The sequence below is a fragment of the Cervus canadensis genome, chromosome 11, assembly GCF_019320065.1.
Source record: "Cervus canadensis isolate Bull #8, Minnesota chromosome 11, ASM1932006v1, whole genome shotgun sequence".
In the NCBI taxonomy this organism is placed as follows: domain Eukaryota; kingdom Metazoa; phylum Chordata; class Mammalia; order Artiodactyla; family Cervidae; genus Cervus; species Cervus canadensis.
In genome coordinates, this window is record NC_057396.1 from 38226949 (window position 1) to 38249926 (window position 22978).

The 22978-nt window shown below is 43.0% G+C and overlaps 2 pseudogenes; one reads left to right on the forward strand and one right to left on the reverse strand.

Moving 5' to 3' along the window:
• The first annotated feature begins 823 nt into the window (after window positions 1-823).
• On the forward strand, window positions 824-1642 carry LOC122450019 (annotated as a pseudogene).
• Window positions 1643-22414: 20772 nt separating this feature from the next.
• LOC122450702 lies at window positions 22415-22551 on the reverse strand (annotated as a pseudogene).
• Between the last annotated feature and the right edge of the window lie 427 nt (window positions 22552-22978).

A 22978-nucleotide genomic window follows, 5' to 3' on the forward strand; every position in this document is an offset into this window, starting at 1 on the left:
GGATGTGTTTCCCTTCAGTTTCTGGAGCACTCCAAGCTCTTTCATGCTTTTGCCCACTCTATTCCCTTCACCCTTGCTATTCATTCTTGCTCCTACACTCACCTGAATGACTCCTCATTTTTCAGGCCCCAATCCAAACACTCATTCTTCAGAGAAATCTTCCCTGACTATCCAATCTAAGGCACCACCTCCTTGCAACTTTCTCTGATAACACCTACTTCTACCTTTACAAAGTACAACTGTTTGCATATTGTATTAGTCAGACTTCTCCAGAGAAACAGAACCAAGAGCTGAGAGAGAGAGAGAGAGCTGTATCTATAGCTATTACTATCTATCTATGTCTATATCTGTGTATTTATATTTGTATAGATTTACCACAGGAATTGGCTCAAATGATGATGGGGGTTGAGAAGCCCCATGTTCTGCTGTCTGCAAGCTGCAGAGCCAGAAAAGGAAGTTGTATAATTCAATCTGAGTCCAAAGCCTGAGAGCTGGGGTGAGAGGCCAATGGTGTAAGCCCCAACCCTAGACTGGAGGCCAGAAAACCAGAGTTAATATCCTAGGGGAAGAGAGGATAGGTTCCAGCTCAAGCAGAGGGAGAAAATCTGCCCCTGTTCTGCCTTTATGTCGTATTCAGGCCCTCAGAGAATTGGGTGATGCCCACCCTTATTGGAGGCTGATCTTCTTTACTCAGTCTGCTGATTGAGATGCTAATCTCTTCCAGAGATACTCTCACAGTCACACCCAGAAATAATGCTTTACCAGCTATTTGGGCAACAATTAGCCCAGTCAAGTTGGCCCATAAAATTACTTATCACAGCTCTTTCCCAGCTGGATCCATGGAGGGTGCAGAAGAGAAGAAAAAGAAGGTTCCTGCTGTGCCAGAAACCCTTAAGAAAAAGCGAAAGAATTTCGCAGAGCTTAAGATCAAGCACCTGAGAAAGAAGTTTGCCCAAAAGATGCTTCGAAAGGCAAGGAGGAAGCTTATCTATGAAAAAGCTAAGCATCACCACAAGGAACACAGGCAGATGTACAGAGCTGAAATTCAAATGGCTAGGATGGCACGAAAAGCCGGCAACTTCTATGTACCTGCGGAACACAAATTGGCGTTTGTCATCAGGTATCAACAGTGTGAGCCCAAAGGTTCAAAAGGTTCAAAAGGTGCTGCAGCTCCTTCTCCTCTGGCAGATCTTCAATGGCACCTTTGTGAAGCTCAACAAGGCATCAATTAACATGCTGAGAATTGTGGAGCCATACATTGCATGGGGGTACCCAAATCTGAAGTCTGTAAATGAACTGATCTACAAGTGTGGTTATGGCAAAATCAACAAAAAGTGAATTGCCCTGAAAGATAATGCATTGATTGCTCGATCTCTTGGGAAATATAGAATCATCTGCATGGAGGATTGATTCATGAGATCTATACTGTTGGAAAATGTTTCAAAGAAGCAAACAACTTCCTGTGGCCCTTTAAACTGTCTTCTCCACAAGATGGAATGAAGAAAAAGACCACCCATTTTGTAGAAGGTGGAGATGCTGGCAACAAGGAAGACCAGATCAACAGGCTTATTAGAAGGATGAACTAAGGTATCTACCAGGATTATTTTTGTAATCTGGTCAGTTAAAAAACAATTGAAACAAATTGAAAAAAAAAATTACTTTTCACATATGCATACTTACATAACACATACAAAGCATTGCAATAACTGTTGAGTGAATGAACCAATGGATGGATCATAAACCAGTCATCCTCAGAGCATCCAAACCAGGCAGACTGAAAAAATGGTAGGAGTGGAATACAAAGGGAAATTGTTATTGTAAGGCAACAAGGATTTAAAGAAGAAGGAAAGAAGGTAGAAGGGAAGCCTGCTGAGAGAAGCCAAGCTGAGGGACTGGGTTATGGGGGAAAGGGGCTAAGACTAAACCAGGCAGAACAGTGGGCAGCAGCAGTGGCTAAGAAAGTCTAATAGCAAAACAACAGCTGTGCTGCAGACCATCACCAGCAAAGGCTTCAGCACTATTCAGAGGGACAGCGCCATGTCTGCCTGAGATGCAAAGCCTGAGGGGCCCCCCTGGGTCACCTGTTGCCTACCACACAGTCCTGCCCTGCCTAGACACCTTCAGCACTGGATGGGATGCTCACTCTCAGCATCAGTTATGCATCGACTCCTACATGGTGTGTCTTTTCTTCTCTATTGAAAGCATTCGTAATCTCTGAACCATTCTTCATGGGACAATGGCCAAACCATCCACCCTCTCCACCCTCTAGTCACCCACATCCACAACAGTTTCCAATTTGTCAAGATCCACTTGGCAAGGTGTTGTCTGAAACAGCACCCATTGCACCAGAGGTGTCTGAAGCTCAGTGCAGTGGGACAACCGTGACATTGGGAATTGTGATGGTGTGACCTCAAAGACTTTTGAAACCAACCAAGCTGCCAGCTGGCTGGAAGCCAGGGAGGACTTTGAACCCCGCCTGCTTTGACAGGAGAGGTTCCAGCAGATGCTCCTGTATTTCATTGTGTGACAAATGAATGCAGTGTGGGAGTAGAGGAAAATAGAACCAAGAAAAGGGCACGAACCCTTCTGGGCGGCCCTAACAGATGGGCGTACATAATGAGATAACACAGGTTCCAATCTCGGGGCCAGCTGCTGAGGCATGACTGCTTCCTTAATGGAAAAAGAAGAAATTCTCCTTGAAATGAAAAATACAAGGCAGACAAATGTGCCCAAAGAGAGCTGCAGGATTGAATGCCCCCTCAGAGCTCTTGGGGGAACCAGAAAGTTCTAGTGAAAATACCACTGCAGGTGGAAGCGATTCCTTGTTTCCTGCTCAGACTGGGTGAAAAACAGATCTTGAGGGTTCTGTGCACACCTTCCATGGGCACAGGGCACCTGCATCTCTGATTGATGTCATTTTGGATGGTTTTCTCCTCAGAGCTATTCTTTCCCCAAATTTCTGTTGCCAGAAAAACAACTAGAGAGCTCTCTGGTCTCCACCCCCTCCCCTTCCTGGGACATCTTTTAAAATGAATCCATAAAAGTATATCTTAAAAAGGACTTGCTCCATTTTCATCATGTGGATAATTGATTTGTTACAACTCACAAAAGAGCATTTGTCATTTCTAAACAACCAAGAGCAAGACGTGTTTCTTCCTCCGGAGCTGAGTGTGAAGACACTTGACTTATCACTGCCGTTAAATTGAAGTGTTTGGCTGATTATTTGGTATTTCAGAATTCCTTATAAATCACCGCCTTCTTTTGGTGATTACAATTTTAAGAAGAGGCACTTGATTTATAGGCGACATCAGGGAGGATGGGGAAGGAGGAGGGGGAGGGAGGGGGAGGGAAAGGCCAGGAGGTACAGCAGAGACAAGAGGCTCAGTGAAGATACAGTTGGAAACATCTGTTTGATACATCACCCCCCACTTTCTCTACAAACTGCAGCCCTGGAATATGCCTACATCTGGGAAATTTTTATTATCCAGACTTTGGCAGATAGATAAAACAAGAAGGAGGTGGTGGAGGGGAGAGCAAGAGGGACGGGTGTCCATGGCTGTTTCCAATTTTGGATGCGCCAGTCCACTCAGGGTTCTGCCCCCATCCCCAGCTTGGGGTAGCAGGGAGTGGAGTTCTAAAGTGAAATTCATCCTACCGTGCTACATGAACAAGCCATGAGATCTAGGTCCACGGTCACGGTAAAAACGAGAGGGCTGGCTCCAGCTGGACACAGCTGGATTCTGAGATGTAACAGAGCGGCAAATAACTTCTTCGGCTCCAGTGAGTCCATCAATCAAACATGTTTATTGACAGCCAAAAGGAGGCAGACCACTGCAGCAGGTGTTTAACAGGCCCCCAGAAATGATTAGATGTGATGCCCACCCTGGATAAACTTACAGCCTAACTGGGAAGACCTGAGTGGCATGCCAGTTGTCCACATCAGGTTAAAAAAAAAAGTCAAATTAAATATGTCATAGGGTAGCTATGTATAAGTGTCACCTGGTTCATAATGACCCTCATAGCTGGAAGTAAGTGTCTGAAGTTTCTTCCCAGGGAACTAAGGCCTCTGCTCTGACAATTAAGAGGTCCACTTTGCATTTTAAACACCCCAGAAGAAGGACCCTGACTGGTGAGATATGTTCAGTGGTAGATTTTTTTAATTGGGGCATGCACACATGCCCCAGTGTCCAGGCTGGTGAGAGACTAAAAGTAGTGTTACAGAGGATATATCAAGAAAATGGAGCATTCTGCCAGGAAAAGAGAAGGGATATGAGAGCTCATGCGTGTCTGAAAAGTTGTCATGGGAAGGAGGAAGCAGATTTATTTTGTAATCACTCTAGAGAGAAGAGTGAGTATCACTGGTAAAAAGCTGCAAAGAAGCAGATTTTAGTTCAACATCATCTAGCAATTAGGGTTCTGTGGGTATAAAGAGGTGGCAGCCCATGAGCTCTCAGCCATAGGAGGTATGAAGGGACAGTCTGGGTAGCCATGTTAGAGCCACTGTTCAGAGAATTCTGCATTTGGCAGGAAGTGAAGTTAGATGCAATTTAAGTCCCTTGTCATTGTAAGAGTATATGATTCTATGACTTGAATTCACATTAGAGTGGGAATGGTTAATAGATTCTTTCCAGAATGTATACTCTATTAAAACCAGAGGAGAGCTTATAAAAAGTGATGAATATGTTGATGGAATTGTATGTGCCCCTAATAGGAGAAATGGGCTTAGAAATAGATAATGATTACGAGTGCTCCAGTCAACGCTAAACTTGGTATCCTAAATTGGAGAGGGAATAACACATAGGGAGTAAGAAGAAACACACTGGCATCAGAAAGGGGTCATCAGCTTTGGCTCTAGCACTTAATAGCTGTGTGGCTTTGGAAAACTTACTTAACCTTTCTGATCTTCTTATTTCCTTACTGGTCAAGTGAAGGTCTAACAGCATCACTCTCATAGAGACTTTGTTAAGATTCAGTGAGATAATTTATGCAAAGAATTAGCACAATGCCCAACTCAAAGCAAGGATTCAATCACTATAAGCTATTAAGAATAGTACTGCACTTTCTTAAGATGCACAGTTTTATATATTTTAATGTTGCTGAAATCAGAACATGTCTTATTCACACTAAATGTATTATTTTTCTCCCAGTATACTCAGGCATGGGTGCACATATGCACACACACATATGTGTGTGCAGGCATACATGCACACAGATATTCTTAAATGTACAGTGCACCTTGCAAATGGCACCATCTTAGAATCAAGGGGTCTGTGTCCTCCTCCATGCAGCCTTTCATGGTTACCAGCCTGAATTGTTGGTGGGAAAATAAGCAATAAAATCTGCAAAACCTAGCCCCCAGCCACACTTGTTTCTTCCACACCCTGTGCAGGGACCCCATTCAGAATTTGGCAAACAATATAGGCTACCATTTACCCTGCTCTTCCTGTGTGCTTGGTTGTGGTTCAGTACCAGATGGCTGCATAAACATCAGCCCATTTAATCCTCCTGTCAGCCGTGTGAGGGTGGCACACACCCCCACCTGGACACTGAGGCTCCCATGTCTCAGAGGCCAGCCCAAAGCATATGGTTAATTCATGGAGCACTGAGTTTACGAGCCAGGTCTACTTGACTTCATTGGCCAGGCTATCTCCCAGGATGTTGTAAGAAAGGTGGGAATTACAGCTCTTCTTCACTTCTGGGTTTTTAACTCCCAGCCAAAGACCTAGTATATGGATTTTAACAAACAGTGATTCTCTGGGGGACTGGGGATGGGGGGATGTGGGCATGTGGGGATGTGGGCATATGGGGAAAGGGAATGGTATCGTCTCCATGTCTCAGCCTCCATGGACCTTCCATGGAGCTCTTGAAGGTGCCCGTGTTTACGTGCACACACACACACACTCACACACACGCACATACAATGCAACCATCTGAGAGAATGGCCTGCAGTGAGGGTGGGCCTCACTGGAATAAGGATGCTGGTTGTTTCCCAACCATCTCCTAGGACAGCATGTACTTCTTCAGCAAACCTCCCAATCCAAGGACTGGTCCTCAGCCTCGCAGGCCTGGAAACAGAATCTTGTCAGTCCCCAGAGGACCAGGACTCAGGAATACCGACTCAGAGCCACACTCACAGGAGACTGGTATCTAGACCAGTTGTTGGTGTATTCATTTGCAGAGAGAGCTCTGAGTGCCATGTGGCCCAGCATGAGTGGGCCTGTCTAGGCTTCGTGTCCCTGGAGACAGCCAAGTTCCAGCATGTGGTTGCATGAGGGGGGAGTCAGGGCCCGGGCAGGGTGGGGGAAGGAGGAGGGAGGAGGGAAGGGAGGATGGGAGGGGGGAGTGTTGGGAGAAAGGCCAGATGGAGGAGCAGACTCAGCACAGGCCTAGTCCTTCTCCCTCCCCCTGCATATGGCCCTGCCACTTTGCCCCTTCAGCCCCTATGTAGGGGTTCCAGAGGCCGACAGCTCTCCTCCGGAAATCTACCTCTTTACAGGGGTTACAGGCTCCGCACCTGGCTGCCTCTCTGAGAAGTGCTTGCCCTGCTCCACCTGCTCACTGCCCCCGCTGCCTGTACCTGGAGGCCACCCTCATCTGGAAGGGCAAGTGGGCATCACTCAACAATCAGACTCTGCAGGACAGAGAATGGGGTGCTTGCCTTGAGGGTCTTGGCCTGTTTCCCACTTCTGCTCCAGTGCTGGGTGAGCCCAAGCTGCAAGGTTCCCTGACCCCTCCCACCAGAGGAGTGTTTTGCATGCAGAAAGCTCCTTCCTTCCCATTGTTCACCGGCAAAGCATCCAAAATAAGGAGGATTGCAATGAGAAAAAATAAAACTATGGCTTTAAGATTTCCTGGCATAATCAAAGGAAGATTATGCTAAGTGTGGAGAAAAAATCTTTTCATCAAAGAAGCATCTTTAGAATTTTCCACATCATTTAAACCTCTGTGGTGATTTAAAAGTGTATTTATTTAAAAAAAATAAATATGATAATAATAAGACTACCATTCTAAAAACACACAAAACAAGTCTAAGCAAATGCCTGGGAAGCTGCTCAAGATGTCTTTTAATGGGTCCTTTTCATGGGAAATGTGTAGGTGCCATAATAAAATGATTAGAGGATAGCAGGTCTGTTCAACAAATACACTTTGAGCACCTACTAGATGCCAGGCCCTGTGCCAAGCACTTATTAATACAATATAGAGATAACGAAGACCTGGCTCCTGGCCTCAGGCAGTTCATAGTCTACCGGAGTCACAGCCTGACACCAGCAACTACAGCATGGTGAAGGCACTGGCGCCTTTGACACACACAGGCAGCAATTCCAGAGCTCAGTTTCTAGCTCTGTAAGTCAGCTGGGAATGTCGCCAAAGCCCGCTGGGCCTCGCTTTTCTGACACTGAAAATGAGGAGAGTAATAATGATCTGAAGTATGCAAAGGGCCCAGAACAGTGTCTGCTGCACACAGGATGTGCTGGCCGCTATTGTAGAGGGGACACCCAGTCTAGCTCCCATCCTCTAACCCATCTCCACCAAGGGCAAGGTTTGGGGAAGTCTTGCTGAGCTGTGTTGTCAAGGATTGGGCAGTTGACCAAGTGGAGAAGGCGGAAGGAAGAGGGAATAGCATGGGAGAAGCAGGGGCGTTAAAGGATCTCTGTCACGGGACTTCTTGGTGGTTCAGTGTTGTGAATCTGCCTTCCCATGCAGGGGACACATGGTTTCTATCCCTGGTCAGGGAAATAAGATTCCACATGCTGTGGGTCAACTAAGCCCATCCACCACAACTACAGAAAGCCCACAGACCACAAGGAGGAGCCCATGCGCCACAGCGAAGACCCAGCACAAACAAAATAAAGAAACTAAAAATTAAAAAATAAAAGATCTCCATCACAGAGATGGTGGGTAATGAGATTTGGAGTGGGGAGTAGTAGATAAGACAGAGGGGGACAAAGGGGTCAGCTCCTAGGAATCTACATGGAGCTTGAATGATTATGTTTGTGTATTGAAAGCTATGGAAGGGTTATAAACAGAAGAACAACGTAATCAGATTTGTAACCCAGAATAGGGCTTTATATGGGAAAAGCCTGGAAGTAGGATCAGCTAAGAGAAATCTGGTGGGATGTTCCTCCTAAAAAAGGATGACACAAACTACGGTAGGATGGATCAAGAGAAGGAATCAAAAGGTTTTGGGATTTCCAGTTTAAGATGGTGGACTGGATACACACATCTTTGTCTGTGTTCCTACCTGAAATTCCACTGAAACACCAGTATATAATTTTTTTTTAATGTATAAACCCCAAAGGTAAAGAGGATAGATAAAGAGTCAATAGCAATAAACTTCTGGAAACCTGAAAGCAAAAGCAGACAACTAGTTGGTCAACAAACAAACCCAAGGGAACTGGATTTTAGCCTGATGGTGAGCAAAACCAAGAACCACTCAATCTGAATCAGAGAAGACTCCATAGGCCCAGGCATTGGCAGCACTGGGATTTCTGCAAATGAGGAAGAGCAAGGCTCAGATGGAAAGCCTGAGTGCATGCCTGTTTATGGAGCAGTTAGGCACCCAACCCCAAACCAGATGACTGTCTCTCCCCACTGGAACATCACCTCCAGCCTCTAGGACAGCATTGTCCATAGAAATAGTGTAAGCCACGTGTAAACTTTAAAATTTTCTAGCGTCCTCATTTTTTTAAAAAGCCACATCAACTTTAATAATGTTGTCTATTTAACCTAATGCATTTCTAAAATATTATCATTAGAAGAGATCTTTGACATTCTTCTTCTCAGCATACAATGTGTATTTTACACTCAAATGCACATCAATTCGAATGTTAAGTTTTCATTGGAATACTTGATCTGTGTTTAGATTTCATAAATCTACAATTTAAAAAGTACAGCCACATACCCAAATTGTCCCAAAAGGTGTAAAAGTTTCCCAGTACCAAACAAAATATGTGTGTTATCAATAAATTACTTTAAATTAGAAAATGTAACCCCTCAGTTACATGAGTCACATTTCAAGCACTAATAGCACCACCTGGCTGGAGGCTACTGTAGTGGACAGAACACATCTAGGATCTCTGGACCAAGGACACCAAGTCCAGTTAATACTAGGACCACCATGCTACAAACAAAGGATTTAAAAGACTGTTTGTCAGTATGCTAGATGTTGAGACTTACAATCTTCTTCTCCAAATGGACTCCAATGATTGCTATTAAGTCAGGCAGGAGACTGGAAGATTCTCCTGCAGGAAATCTGACCAGTCCAGCAGGAAGATCCAAAACCTGTGATATCAAGGAATCCAACTAAACAGTCGAGCAAAATTGCCCTACATTGTGACACCGGGTTGGTAAGTCCCACTCATGAACAGATAAACACATGCAGACAAACAAGGACTCCCAAATACGTGAGGAATGCCTCTACCCTGAGACAGACTGAAGTACATGGGAGAAAGCAGCTTTAGGAAAGAGTGTTGGAAAAAGAAAACATCTAGATATCTAATGATAACAACCCTAGAGAAGCATGTGAAGATTTTGAAACCGCTAAATTAAAGCAGTAAGTAAAGGAAATGCTCAGTGGCTCAGTCTTGTCCGACTCTACAACCCTTTGGACTGTAGCCCGCCAGGCTCCTCTATCCCTGGGATTTCTCAGGCAAGAATACTGGAGTGGGTTGCCATTTCCTCCTCCAGGGGATCTTCCCAATCCAGGGATCAAACCCGAGTCGCCTGCACCCCCTGCATTGCCGGCAGATTCTTTACCTGCTGAGCCATCTGACGCTGTTGAAAAGTAAGTTTGAGAAAACAAACAACAACAGAAAAGAGCTCTTGGAAATTAGTGGACACCCGTGAGGAGAAGTGATCGCTTCAATACAAGAGCTAGAAGAGAAAATTGAGTAAATCTCTCAGAGATTACAGCATAAAGGTAGGGGATGAAAAATGAGAAAGAGTTGATTCGAAACTTAGAGGATTCATTCAGAAGCTCCAGTAGCTGAAAAGTAGAATTCTAGACATAAAGAGGAGAAAGTGATAGGAGAAAACATTTTTAAAAGCTTTTTTCAAGAAAATATCCTGAAGCTGAAGGAAGTAAATTTCACAATAAACAGACCCATCGAGTACCCAGCACAATTGATAAAAATAGTCACTCCAAGGCATAGAAGGGAAATTTCAGAACCCTGGGGCCAAACAAAATACTCCAAAAGTTTTCAGAGAAGGGTTTTAAAAAAAGATTACAATAATGCTTCAAAATATGATTGACATGAAATTTCCCACAGGTAAGTCGGAAATCTAGAAGAAAACTAAGCAATGCCATTAAAATACTGAGGGAAAATAATTTTCAACTCAGAATTCTATACTTATTCAAAATATCAAATAGGTGTAAAAGCAGAATAAACACACTTAAAGACTTACCAAGTTTAAAATGCAATTGCCTCTCATGAACTCTCTCTCAGAAAGTTACTAGAGGATACACTCTACCAAAATGAGGAAGTAAACGAAGAAAGAAGATGACGTGAGATCCAACAGGGGACCTGGTACAAGTGAGAGGCCCAGGGACTCTTAGGACACAGTGAAGAGTGATTGAGTGTGATCTTTGTGCAACAGGCAGAGAGGTCAGCATGCCAGCTTGGAGTTGGTCAGAAACTTCATAAGCAACTTCTTCCAGAAGACATTGATGGAACAGACAAGAAGACAAGAGTACAGTCATTTTGGAAAAGGACCAGGGAACAGCCTTGGGCAAAACAGACCTTGAGAGCCTAAGAACAAAGGCCCTGTGGCCTGAGTCCCAGAGATGAAAAGCCAGGCTCATAGGAATAAAAGATTCACCTTACCTCTGTTATACTAGTAAACCTAGCTCAGCTCAACTTTAAATGTTAACTTTATCTGTTTCTGTGCTTTCTTGCAGAAAATTCTCATGCATTTCTTGCCCCTCATAGAAGCACTCCCAATTCCTGATAGCCACCATGGAGCCTCCTGCTGCTGATCAAAGAAGTTCAGTGACTTCTGGAAACTCTCAGTGACCATGAGACGAACCCTCCCTTTTGTTTTGCAACTCACATCTTCTACTCAGCGAGCTGGCACTTTTTTTTTTTCCACCTTCTCCCTCGCTGCTGCTGCTGCTAAGTTGCTTCAGTCTTGTCTGACTCTGTGTGATCCTATGGGCGGCAGCCTGCCAGGCTCTTCTGTCCATGTGATTCTCTAGGCAAGATTACTAGAGTGGGTTGCCATGCCCTCCTCCAGGGGATCTTCCCAACCCAGGGATCAAACCCAGGTCTTCTGCATTGCAGGCAGATTCTTTACCGCTGAGCTACCAGGGAAGCCCTACCTTCTCCTTTATGCACAAGCAATCTCTTTTATTTTTTTTTTTTTGTATTAGTAATTAAAACTTTATTTGCAGAACAATCATGGTTTTATTTCAGTGACAGAGCACACAGCAAATAGTATTGATTATAGACTAATACATAAAGTGTCAGTACCCAGATATAAAGCATCTCCTTGGCATATTGTGGAAACTGGCCATGAATCACTTCCCATGAATATCAAAGATTAAGTACACATTTACACATAAAAGTACATGCTCACTTGGCAGTTTTCAAATACAATTAGCAATGATTCTCCTGTTGAATTTGGAACGTATGATATGTTAGCACTCACTTGAAAAAAATCCACTACTAATTTTCCTATATTGCTTTTTGAAATATGTATCAAAGCATAACATATAAATTATATATGCACATATATATGCACATATAAATTATTTTAAAAATGTATGTGTGTTTATATATTGTATCCGGCTTTGAAGTGAGGGATTGATGTGTGAATTATTTTAATTCTACCATCTCTACCATTATGAATACCTATATACCCTTTCCCTTTCCTATACCCCATTCCTTTCTATGTCTGAGCATAGAGGAAATAAATGGAATGCATCCCTTGGAAATTCTGTGTTCATGTTTTATAGAAGAAATAATAGGAAGAAAAGAAAGTCTGGGTTTTACATCATTTCTTATATGAAACCAATATTTTATGGTAGAAATTACATCAATATAATAAAAGAAACATCTTTTCAAGGAAAATATATGAATACTAATGCAGTCTGTCTGAGAGAAATTTAAATAAAATCAAATGCATTAAAAACAGTCAATTTAGAATATCTAAAAGACTTTGAAAGTATATCATTTTTTCTCTCCTGAGATATGTATTTTACATAATTCTCTATATTATTTCCGAAATGTGGTACCTCTTATAGTTGAAGAACATAAGCTTAATGAGAGTAAAGATTTATTCACCCTGTTTCCTTAGTACCTAACTTAATGTTTGCCAGTATGAGACTGTAAGTATTTATTGAATGAATGTGAATCTAAGTTAAAGACAGTTATCAGCTGTACAAATAATGAGTGTCATAAGCAATCTCTTTTAATAAGAAGCTCTGCTTGCCTAAGCAACTTGTGGAAGTGATACTCATTTCTATGGTATTGCTGTTCAAGAATCTGGAAAGCGCCCAGTAACAGAACCACCTTAAATATCTGAATATACTGAGAGGAGATGTAGACCTCTGGGAGAGTGCTTAGGGGTTGAGTTAGTGATGAGTACAAAGAAAAGTATGGGAAAAAATTTAATGGAAGATAATTATAAATTCCACAGAGATCAAAAAAGTTGTACAAGAAAGGACAAGTAATAACTAAGCTGCAAATAAAAATTACCTAGTCATAATCTTGATTAAACTGAAATTATCATGTGAATATAAAGGGAGGATGGGGGAGTTGCAGAAATATGTGGTGTGTACATGAGGAGATAAGGGTGGGGGAAAAAAAACTAATTTCTTCTCATAGAGGAAGCAACAGATGAAACTAAACTGAACTACCAGGGAGTAGCAGCAAGAATAGAAATTTACGTGGTTTAGTCACTAAATCATGTCCGACTCTTGCGACCCCATTGACTATAGCCCACCAGGCTTCTCTGTCCAAGGGATTCTCCAGGCAAGAATACTGGAGTGGGCTGCCATTTCCTTCTCCAGGGGATCTTCACGACCCAGGAATTGAACCTGGGTCTCCTGGATTACAGGCACATTCTTTATCAATTGAGCTACTTCAGAGCTGGAGGTAAATACCAAAATAACCACAAAAGGAGAGGTGACTGGACAGAGTGGAGTGACCTGAGGTGGGGACAACAGTGCTTTTTAAGGGACTCGTATAATTACCTGAATCTTTAAACTATGGTCATTTTGAATGTTAATAAAAATTAAAACTTTAAACAAGAAAACTAGACACCAAGATTGACAGAGTTCCCTAATTGCAAGGAGGAAAAAGGAAGCAGAGAGTATTAGTCAGCTTGCACTGCCATAAAAAATACTATAGACTGGGTGTTTTAACCAACAGGAATTTAATGTTGGCAGCTCTGGAGACTGAAAGCTTCAAATCAAGATCCCTGAGGGTCAGTTCCTGGGGAAGGCTCTCTTCCTGGCTTGCAGATGGCCAGCTTCTCACTGTGTCTTCACATGTCCTCTTCTTATAAGGCCACGGTCCTACCTGATTAGGGTCCCACTCTTATGCCTTCATTTAACCTTAATTACATCCTAAAGATCCCACTTCCAGACCCAGACATACTGGGGGTTAGCTTTCAACACCTGAATTTATAGGGGAGCACAATTCAGTCCATAGCAAGGAGTCAGCATTGACTGTGTTCTGTTTGAATAATGAGTGGATGGGATGTCACAACACAGATATAAAGCATAGGTGGAGGAAGGGGACAGATGGTCAGTCAGTTGGTAATGACAAGTTCCAGCGCAGGCAAAGTCCAAAGAGCTGAGAGGAACCATCCTGTTGATGATTGTACATAAAAGCCCAGAGCTCAAGGTTCAGGTCAGAGCTGGAGACAGTAGTTCATTACAGATAGTAGTTAAAACCACAGATTTTCTGGAAATGGGGTGGGGTTAAGAGGAAATAAAAGGCAAACTCAGACCCCTAAAGACCACCAACACTTAGGTGTCAGTGGATCTCATGAAGAGGAGACCCTAAGGAAACTGAGGATGTGATCAACAGTCAAACAAGCCAGAGAGATCCAAGTAGATAAGGTTTGAAAACTGTGTACTTGGTTTGATGGCAAGGACATTGGTAGGTCACCCAGAGCAGATTGCATGGGGTGATGGGGACAGAAGCCACGCTACCCTAAGTTGAGGAGCAAACAGGAAATGAGTGGATGGGGCATGAGAAAATAGTAGAGCACTTTTTCCAGTTTTTGGCTGGGGAGGAAAAGAGAGAGTTAGGGTGAAGGGATGACTTCAAACACAGTGGTCATCTGCTTAAGGAGGGAAAGCCAAGAGACAGAGAGGATATGGAAGAAACAAGTGGTAACCAAAAGAGTAGGGCTCTGGTGTATATGAGAGGAGAAGGGGCACAAAGCCATGGTGATGGATAAGTCTTAGGAGGAGCATGTCTCTTTAGGAATGGGAGAGAGTAGGACAGAAGGAGAAAGAGGATAAAAGATAAAATATGGAGGCTGGGTCACTCCCAGAGTTCAATTTCTCTTGAGCCCTTCTCCCAGTAGTTGCTGAGTGGAACACCTGGTCACCCCCCATGTTGTTTTGTTCTCTGGCCACATCCATCCTTTCCCTGTCTCACTTCTTTGTGCTCCAGCCGTCTTGCCCATTTCCTTTCCTGGACCCACTTGCCTGGCATTAACATGGTATTTGCTGAAGGACTTCCCTGATGGTCCATTGGTTAAGACTCTGCACTTCCAAAGGAGGGGGCACAGGTTCAGTCCTTGATCAGGGAACTAAGATCCCATATGCCACAAGGAGTGGACATAAAACAAAGATAAATACATAGATAGTGTTTGCTGATCTTCCGCTTTCACCAAAGCCAGCCTCACAGCACAGGACCAGCAAGAAGATAACTGAGGGTAGCTGGAACTGAGGTGCCCAGGTCCCAGCACCCAGTGCCCAGCTAATGAGCCCTCTGGGGGCACTGAGAAATCCAGCTGGAAGCATAGGTGGGTCAGTTGTCCTTCAGAGAGATGCCGCCCTGGCAGGTGAGGATGATACCATCGCTTTCCTCAACACTGGCCTCGCAGACTGAGGAGATGGAAGAGGGCGGGGCAGGTCAGCCCACCAAGACATGAGTCTTTCATCAGATCTCTGGTAATTTCCAACCCTTTCAAATGAAATACAAAATATTCTCAGATTCACAAGGCTGTGCTTTTGGTATTCACTGACTGAGAAAACACAATTCAAAAAGCTTCTCTGCATCTACTATCATTTTTAAGTATTTTTTTTCACAAGAGCATCTACAGATTTGCAATATACGTGGATATATAAGTTCAAGACATAGATAGCTGTCTATAAGCAATCCTTGTCGAGTATATAGATTTGTGGAACTCTGCAATAAATACATTTTCCCAGCCACCACGGTCCAAGTTCCACTTGTTGAATAAGATTGATCCTAATTATGTTGGAGCTTGAATGGGAGGTGGAGTGTTGGGGTGGGGGGTGGGGGTGGGGCGGGAAATACTCGGCCATGGCAGAGGAGTTCCTGCATAAGGTCAAACCAGATATCAGCAAGATCAGGAAATGGAGATCTTCCCAGAGTCAAGATTCTCTGGGAAGACAAGAGCTCTTAAGTCGTCATCATCTCCTGTGTGGAGTCTGCCACCCATGCCTGCAGGCACCAAAGAGTAATATCTAAATGAGTGTGTGACTCTCCACATCTAAATGAAGGTGTAGAGATCACTAGAGTGAAAAACTGCTTAAATTAGTAACTGCGTCTGTTATTATTTGCATCAAAGCTCTCTCCTCAAGTCTTATGATAAGTATCATTGTCCCTCCATCCCCACCCACTCAATTTTGCAGTCCATTATGTGCCAGGCTAGATGCTACATACACCATGTATGCCATCTTATTTCATCTTGAAAACACCTTCATGGAGTAGGTATTATTATCCTCATTTTACAGATGTGGAAACATCTATAAAGGATCAGAGGTTGGTTGGTTCTGCTCAAGATCACACCGTCAATAATTGATGATGTATGGTACAGATTCTCTTTCACTACAGTGTGTTGCCTTCTTTCCCTCTGACTACAGAAACTGTGTTGAGAGATGGCATAGAAGTAGAGGTGGTAGTCATTTTTTAAGCTTTCAGGCAGAAGGAACTCCTCCTAATGGCATTTCCATAATTAGAATGTGTTTTTTTCTGATAGGTTTAATTCAGGCAATTGCAATGACATTCAGCTGAAACCTGGCATGCAAGATGTTCATTTCTCTTAAAAGTTCACTTTTAATTGGCCTCAGTTCTTTCCAGCTCTGGAAGAAATACAGAATGTATACTTCTGACGTTTCCAGCATTGAAGGCTGTTTGACATAAGGACTCAATCCCTGGAGTTTATACTGAATTCCCCGGTAGGAGAGGGAGAACTTGATGAAAGGCAGACAAAGAGGAAAGGAGGAAGGGAGAAGAGGAGGGGCTTGGTCAGAGCACACTATTACCAAAACGATTCTAGAATCCGGAGTACATTCTTTAAACTATGTGGAGCAGGAAAATACCTTGCAAAGGAGACGGCACTGCCTCACTCCCCGCAGACCTCTAGGGAAGTGTGGGCTGCAGCCGGGATGCCCCTAATTTAACAGTATGAACAGTCCTTCCTGGGTCTTCTTCCACCATGATAAAGTAGGTACCCTCAAGAGAAGCTGAGCTGTGTTCAGTCAAGTGAGAGAAGAATTAAATAAGACTCTTCTAGAATTCTCAGTGCTCTTATGGGATTAAGGAATAGCCCAAATTCCAAAGAGTTCTAGAATCTGCATTAAATGAAGAGAGAACACCAAGGAGCCAGAGCACTGTGGTGGGGAGAACTTAGAATAAAGTAGAGCCAAAAGATGCAGATTTAAGTCCCAGCTCTGCTCTGCTACTTGCTCTCTATGTATACTCCTTGAATCTCAACTTTTTGGGTCAAAAACATCCCAAGATTATTGTGAGAACTAAATGTAGCACTGCATCTAGCTAAGTTCAAACCACTATTTCTTACTATGGCAAACCAGATATTCTGACAAACCTTCCACTAGGCTAAATAAAGTCTGGAAATAAATTAATTTGGAAGAAGGCAACAAATTCTCAGGGGTCAAAAATAAGGTAAAGGAGGACACCTATGAGAACACTTGAAACCAATGTTCCCTGGAGGGCATTTTGCAAACCCAGATGACGCAGGAGTATACAAGAAACAGGAGACAAAGATTACGGCCCATCTAAAGTGGATAGTCTAATAAGAGAACCACTGCCCCCTGAGGAAAGCTAGAAATCAAAGGACTGTGTCCTCAAAGGGCAAAGTAGAAGTAACACCCCCACCTCCTCATCAGAGGGGACAGTAAAAAAAAAAAAATTGACAACCTCAGCTGTTGAATCCTAGGTGGAGAAGACAAAAATTTCTGAGCACTGACTACAGCTACAAATCTAGGTTATAACTGGGATTTAAAACTCAGAGATAAGAAAGACTTCCTCAGGGATCAATGCAAAGAAATAGAGGAAAACAATAGAATGGGAAAGACTAGAGATCTCTTCAAGAAAATTAGAGATACCAAGGGAACATTTCATGCAAAGATGGGCACAATAAAAAACAGAAATGGTATGGACCTAAAAGAAGCAGAAGATATTAAGAGGTGGCAAGAATACACAGAAGAACTGTACAAAAAAGATCTTCACGACCCAGATAATCACTATGGTGTGATCACTCACCTAGAGACAGACATCCCAGAATGCGAAGTCAAGGGGGCCTTAGGAAGCATGACTACATATGAAGCTAGTGGAGGTGATGGAATTCCAGCTGAGCTATTTCAAATCCTAAAAGATGATGCTGTGAAAGTGCTGCACTCAATATGCCAGTAAATTTGGAAAAATCAGCAATGGCCACAGGACTGGAAAAGGTCAGTTTTCATTCCAATCCCAAAGAAAGGCAATGCCAAAGAATGCTCAAACTACTGCACAATTGACTCATCTCACACGTCAGTAAAGTAATTCTCAAAATTCTCCAATGGAGGCTTCAACAATATGTGAACTGTGAACTTCCAGATGTTCAAGCTGGTTTTAGAAAAGGCAGAGGAAGCAGAGATCAAATTGCCAACACCTGCTGCATCATCAAAAAAGCAAGAGAGTTCCAGAGAAACATCTACTTCTGCTTTATTGACTATGTCAAAGCCTTTGACTGTGTAGATCACCATAAACTGTGGAAAATTCTGAAAGAGATGGGAATACAGACCACCTGACCGGCCTCTTGAGAAATCTGTATGCAGGTCAGGAAGCAACAGTTAGAACTGGACATGGAATGACAGACTGTTTGCAAATAGGAAAAGGAATACGTCAAGGCTGTATATTGTCGCCCTGCTTATTTAACTTACATGCAGAGTACATCATGAGAAACGCTGGGCTGGATGAAGCACAAGCTGGAAACAAGATTGCTGGGAAAAATATCAATAACCTCAGATATGCAAATGACACCACCCTTATGGCAGAAAGTAAAGAAGAACTAAAGAGCCTCTTGATGAAAGTGAAAGAGGAGAGTGAAAAAGTTGGCTTAAAGCTCAACATTCAGAAAACAAAGATCATGGCATCTGGTCCCATCACTTCATGGGAAATAGATGGGGAAACAGTGGAAACAGTATCAGACTTTATTTTGGGGGGCTCCAAAATCACTGCAGGTGGTGACTGCAGCCATGAAATTAAAAGGTGCTTGCTCCTTGAAAGAAATGTTATGACCAACCTAGACAGCATATTAAAAAGCAGATACATTACTTTAACAAAGGTCCATGTAGTTAAGGCTATGGTTTTTCCAATAGTCATGTATGGATGTGAGAGTTGGACTATAAAGAAAGCTGAGCACCAAAGAATTGATGCTTTTGAACTGTGGTGTTGGAGAAGACTCTTGAGAGTCCCTTGGACTGCAAGGAGATCTAACCAGTCCATCCTAAAGGAAATCAGTCCTGAATATTCATTGGAAAGACTGATGTTAAAGCTGAAACTCCAATACTTTGGCCACTTGATGAGAAGAGCTGACTCATTTGAAAAGACCCTGATACTGGGAAAGATTGAAGGCAGGAGGAGAAGAGGATGACAGGGGATGAGATGGTTGGATGGCATCACCAACTCAATGGACATGAGTTTGGGTAAACCCTGAGAGTTGTTGATGGGCAGGGAAACCTGGCTTGCTGCAGTCCATGGAGTCACAACGAGTCGGACACAACTGAGTGAGTGAACTGAACTGAACTGAACTAGACATAGTGAATCTGCAGAATGTCAAAAGCAAAGGAAAAGTCTTTAAAATAACCAGTAAGAAAAAGACAAAGAAAGAAAAAAATTGACAGATGACTTCTTTTTTTTCCCTCCAGATGGCTTCTTAATGAAAGCCAAACAACAGTGCGATGCTTTCTCAGGTATTGAGAAAAATATCAGTCGTACACCCAGCAAAATTTTTATCAAGAATGGAGGTGAAGCTTTGAAATGAAAATTGAGACAGGTGTGATCAGAAGACCTTCACTGTGCCAGTTATCAATTTCATGTTTCTCAGCTCGAAACTCACCCTCCTGTTCTGCAGAAGTGGAGCTGGGCTTTTAAATATTTTTGTTTTGCTGGCTGATATCATGTTAAGCTTTTTCAATAGAGAGCACTGGAGAGACACTGCAAGGGAGTTTGTCTTCCTGGTTCCAGTTCTTAAACCTCTCACGTATGTGTAATAATATATATGAGAGTAGTAAGTTAAAAACATAGGGTCAGCAGACACAGGAAACAGCCTATATTAGTATATTCTCCTTGTTACTTATTATCCAATTCCTTCTTACTCCAGTCCCCATTATAGTTCATTGCTTATATTAAACTTTCCTTGCTCAAATTACTGTGTGGTTTCTCTCTCCTGATTGGACACCAGATTAATATCCTCACTAAAGGGCATGCTTAATTCAAAAGAAGAGTGATCACAGGTAGAAGGTCTGAGATGCAATAATGATAACCCAAGAAAGTGGTAACTATGGGTCAATCTGAAACATATTCATTTCCTTCTTCTTCTTCAGCTTGGTACTTCAACAGCAAATATCTTAAGAACATTTCCTTTTGGTCCTCCCCACCTAGAAAAGTCAGAATGATGGCTTGATGAAAGCATGAGCTTTGGAGTCAGATCAGGGTACAAATAATGCTCTGCCACTTGACAGCTTTGTGACCTCAGAAAAACTTCTTATCTCTTCAAACCTGTTTCTTTATCTGAAAACTGAGATATTAATGACTAACTTACCCATGTGCCACACGACTTAACTGAGATAACCCATAGGAAAATGCCTGGAACATAGCAGCTTCTTCATTTTGAAAAGACACTTTCTCCAGGAATCTCTGAACTGTTCTCCCAGTCATAGAGCTTTCTTTCCTCCAGAGAGCCTCGATGCTTCTCCTGAAAGGAATTCTCCATCATTCTTTCCTAATGGGCTTATTTCATTAGTTGATGTCTGTTCATGACTCAGAAGAAGAAAAGTACTGAGCCAGCACTTTCTACACCCTGGTTCTCTTCCCTACCTAATGGACTTCTAAATTGTTGAATCTGAGCTTTGGGTATCTAGCCCTTGTGCTGTAATCAGACCTGGGAGAGACAAAACTGTCCTGAGCCAAGGATGGAGTGGCAAGGCAGGGTAAATGCTTACACATTCTCTAAGGATGTTTGCTGTCCTGTGAGTTTTGAGTCAGCCCATCTTTGCTGGCTCTGACTGAACCATGGTATTATGTAAACTACAGGGCTGGTGGGGAAGAGAGAAGTTTGACATCAAGGTTCTTCTCCACAGTTTGGGAATCCGCCAGCTCTGCTCACCCACCATGTGTCTGAGGGTAGCTGGTCTGAGTGGACGCCAGCTGTCCCCTGTACTATTCAGTCATTCAGCCACTTAGCCACCACTCTGTCAGTGACACAAACAACGTTCTGTGTGCAAAGCCCAGAGTGAGATCCAGCATCGAATCAATTGAAATTTACACAAGGCCCCTATTCCCTGGCACTCATCCAAAAAAGAGGAGGGGGAACTCACAGTTTCACAATCTTAGCATTAGAAAGGCCTCAGAAGCTGTCTAGTGACTCCTCCTTCCCAGCCCAGGACTTTCAGCATTTGAGGGAATGTTTCCAAGGATGAGGAGTCCACATTCTCCACGGCAGGGTCTCCTGTGAGAGAAGAGTTGAGCATTGGAAAGCTTCTCTGTGCTTGCAGCAGGATATTTCTTTCCATGAATAAGAGAACATATGATGCCAAACCCCAAAACAGCAGGGCCAGTGTCTGAACTACAAATACATGGGGTGATTGGAATGTCCCAGGACCAGGAGTCAGGGGACAGTCTTCAGTGATCGCTTCATAGCAGAAGTCACTACCTACCTACTCACTTGAGCTGGGACCTCCCACTGGAGTCTTCTGAGTCAGAGTCTCTCCTCAGACAAGGGAACTTTCACTTATAGAAGATGGACTAAACATACTTTGCCCTATCTCTCTTGTTAAGTACAACTAAAAGCCCTTGATACTACCCTCAAAAACAAACCTAAGAAAGATCTAAAAGATGGAGAAATGGAGGCAGATCAGCTAGAGATCATGGAACCAAGGAATGAGTTGGTAAGGACATACCTGGGTTTTATTTTTCCCTCCTATATCCTATTATAGAAGTGGAGCTAAAGAAACCAGCAGTCTGAAAATTCCATGAGCTGCAGGCCAAAAAGTCCCAACAGACGTCTCCTCTCTCAAGAAAAGAATCAGAAAAGGAGAAGCCTAGTAAGACAGAAAGGTTTTACCCAGTAATTACTCTACTTCTGCAAACACTACATAAAACATCTATGGCCTCATCCCCATCTATGCCAGCAAAGGTTGAGAGAAGAGCCCAGACTTCCACACTTGTGAGGCTATGATGAGCCACTCTAACAACCCGTCAGGTGCTGTCATGAAGGACAAGTCGGAAGCTGAGACTTGCATCCCTGCAGCAGTAATGAAGGCAACCATGGCCCTCCTGCAGTATTAGAGGGACCACATGGGGATGCTGGACCTTCATCCCCACCCGGCAGTAATGAGGCATCTTTCCACTCCTCACTGCAGTGGTGTTGCAGAGGCTGAGTGGACAGTCAGGACTTTCCCAGCAGTAATGGGGCCACCCCAATGGTGTCAGCAGAGGCTGAGCGAGGAATCTGCCCTGCTGCTTCTGCCTGGCAGTAATGAAGCAGCCACCCTCCTCCTTTTGTCAGAGCTGTGTCAGAGAAAACTGATCAAAACAAGAGGCTTGAATATGACCCAGGGTCTCATAACATAATATGAAAATGTCCAGGTTTCAAACAAATATTTCTTATCATTCCAAAAACCAGAAAAAATCTCACACTGGATGAAAAATTCAATCAAAAGTTGCCAACCCCAAAATGAAAGAAATGTTAGAATTTATTGACAAAGATCTTAAAGTAGCTTTAAAAAAAAGTACTTTCATGAACAATGACAAACATGCTTGAAAGCAATGAAAAAACTGGAAAGCCTCAGCAAAGAAATAGATACTACACTTGATCTTAGCCAAAAGGCCGAGAAGCGATGAGCAAAGGAATAGAAAGTTTCAGCAAAGACATAAAAAATATAAAAGAAAACCAAAGTAAAAATACAAAAACCAAAATAAAAGGCTCTGTGGATGGGCTCAACAGCAAAATGAAGGGAAAGGAGTAAAAAAAAAATCAGTGAACTGGAAGGTGGAACAACAGAAATTATTCAGTCTGAACAATAGGGAGAAAATAGACTGGAAAAAAAAAAAAGAAACAAAGCCTCAGGGGTCTCATGACAAAATATCTAATATTCATGTCATTGGAGTCCTAGAGGGAGAAGAAAAAGGGCAGGCATGGAAAAGAATTCAGAGCTGAAAAGTCTTTAAATTTGGCAAAATAGATAAACCTACAGGTTCAAGAAACTAAGCGAGTGGACTTCCCTGGTGGTCCAGTGGTTAAAACTCTGCACCCAGTGCAAGGAGCT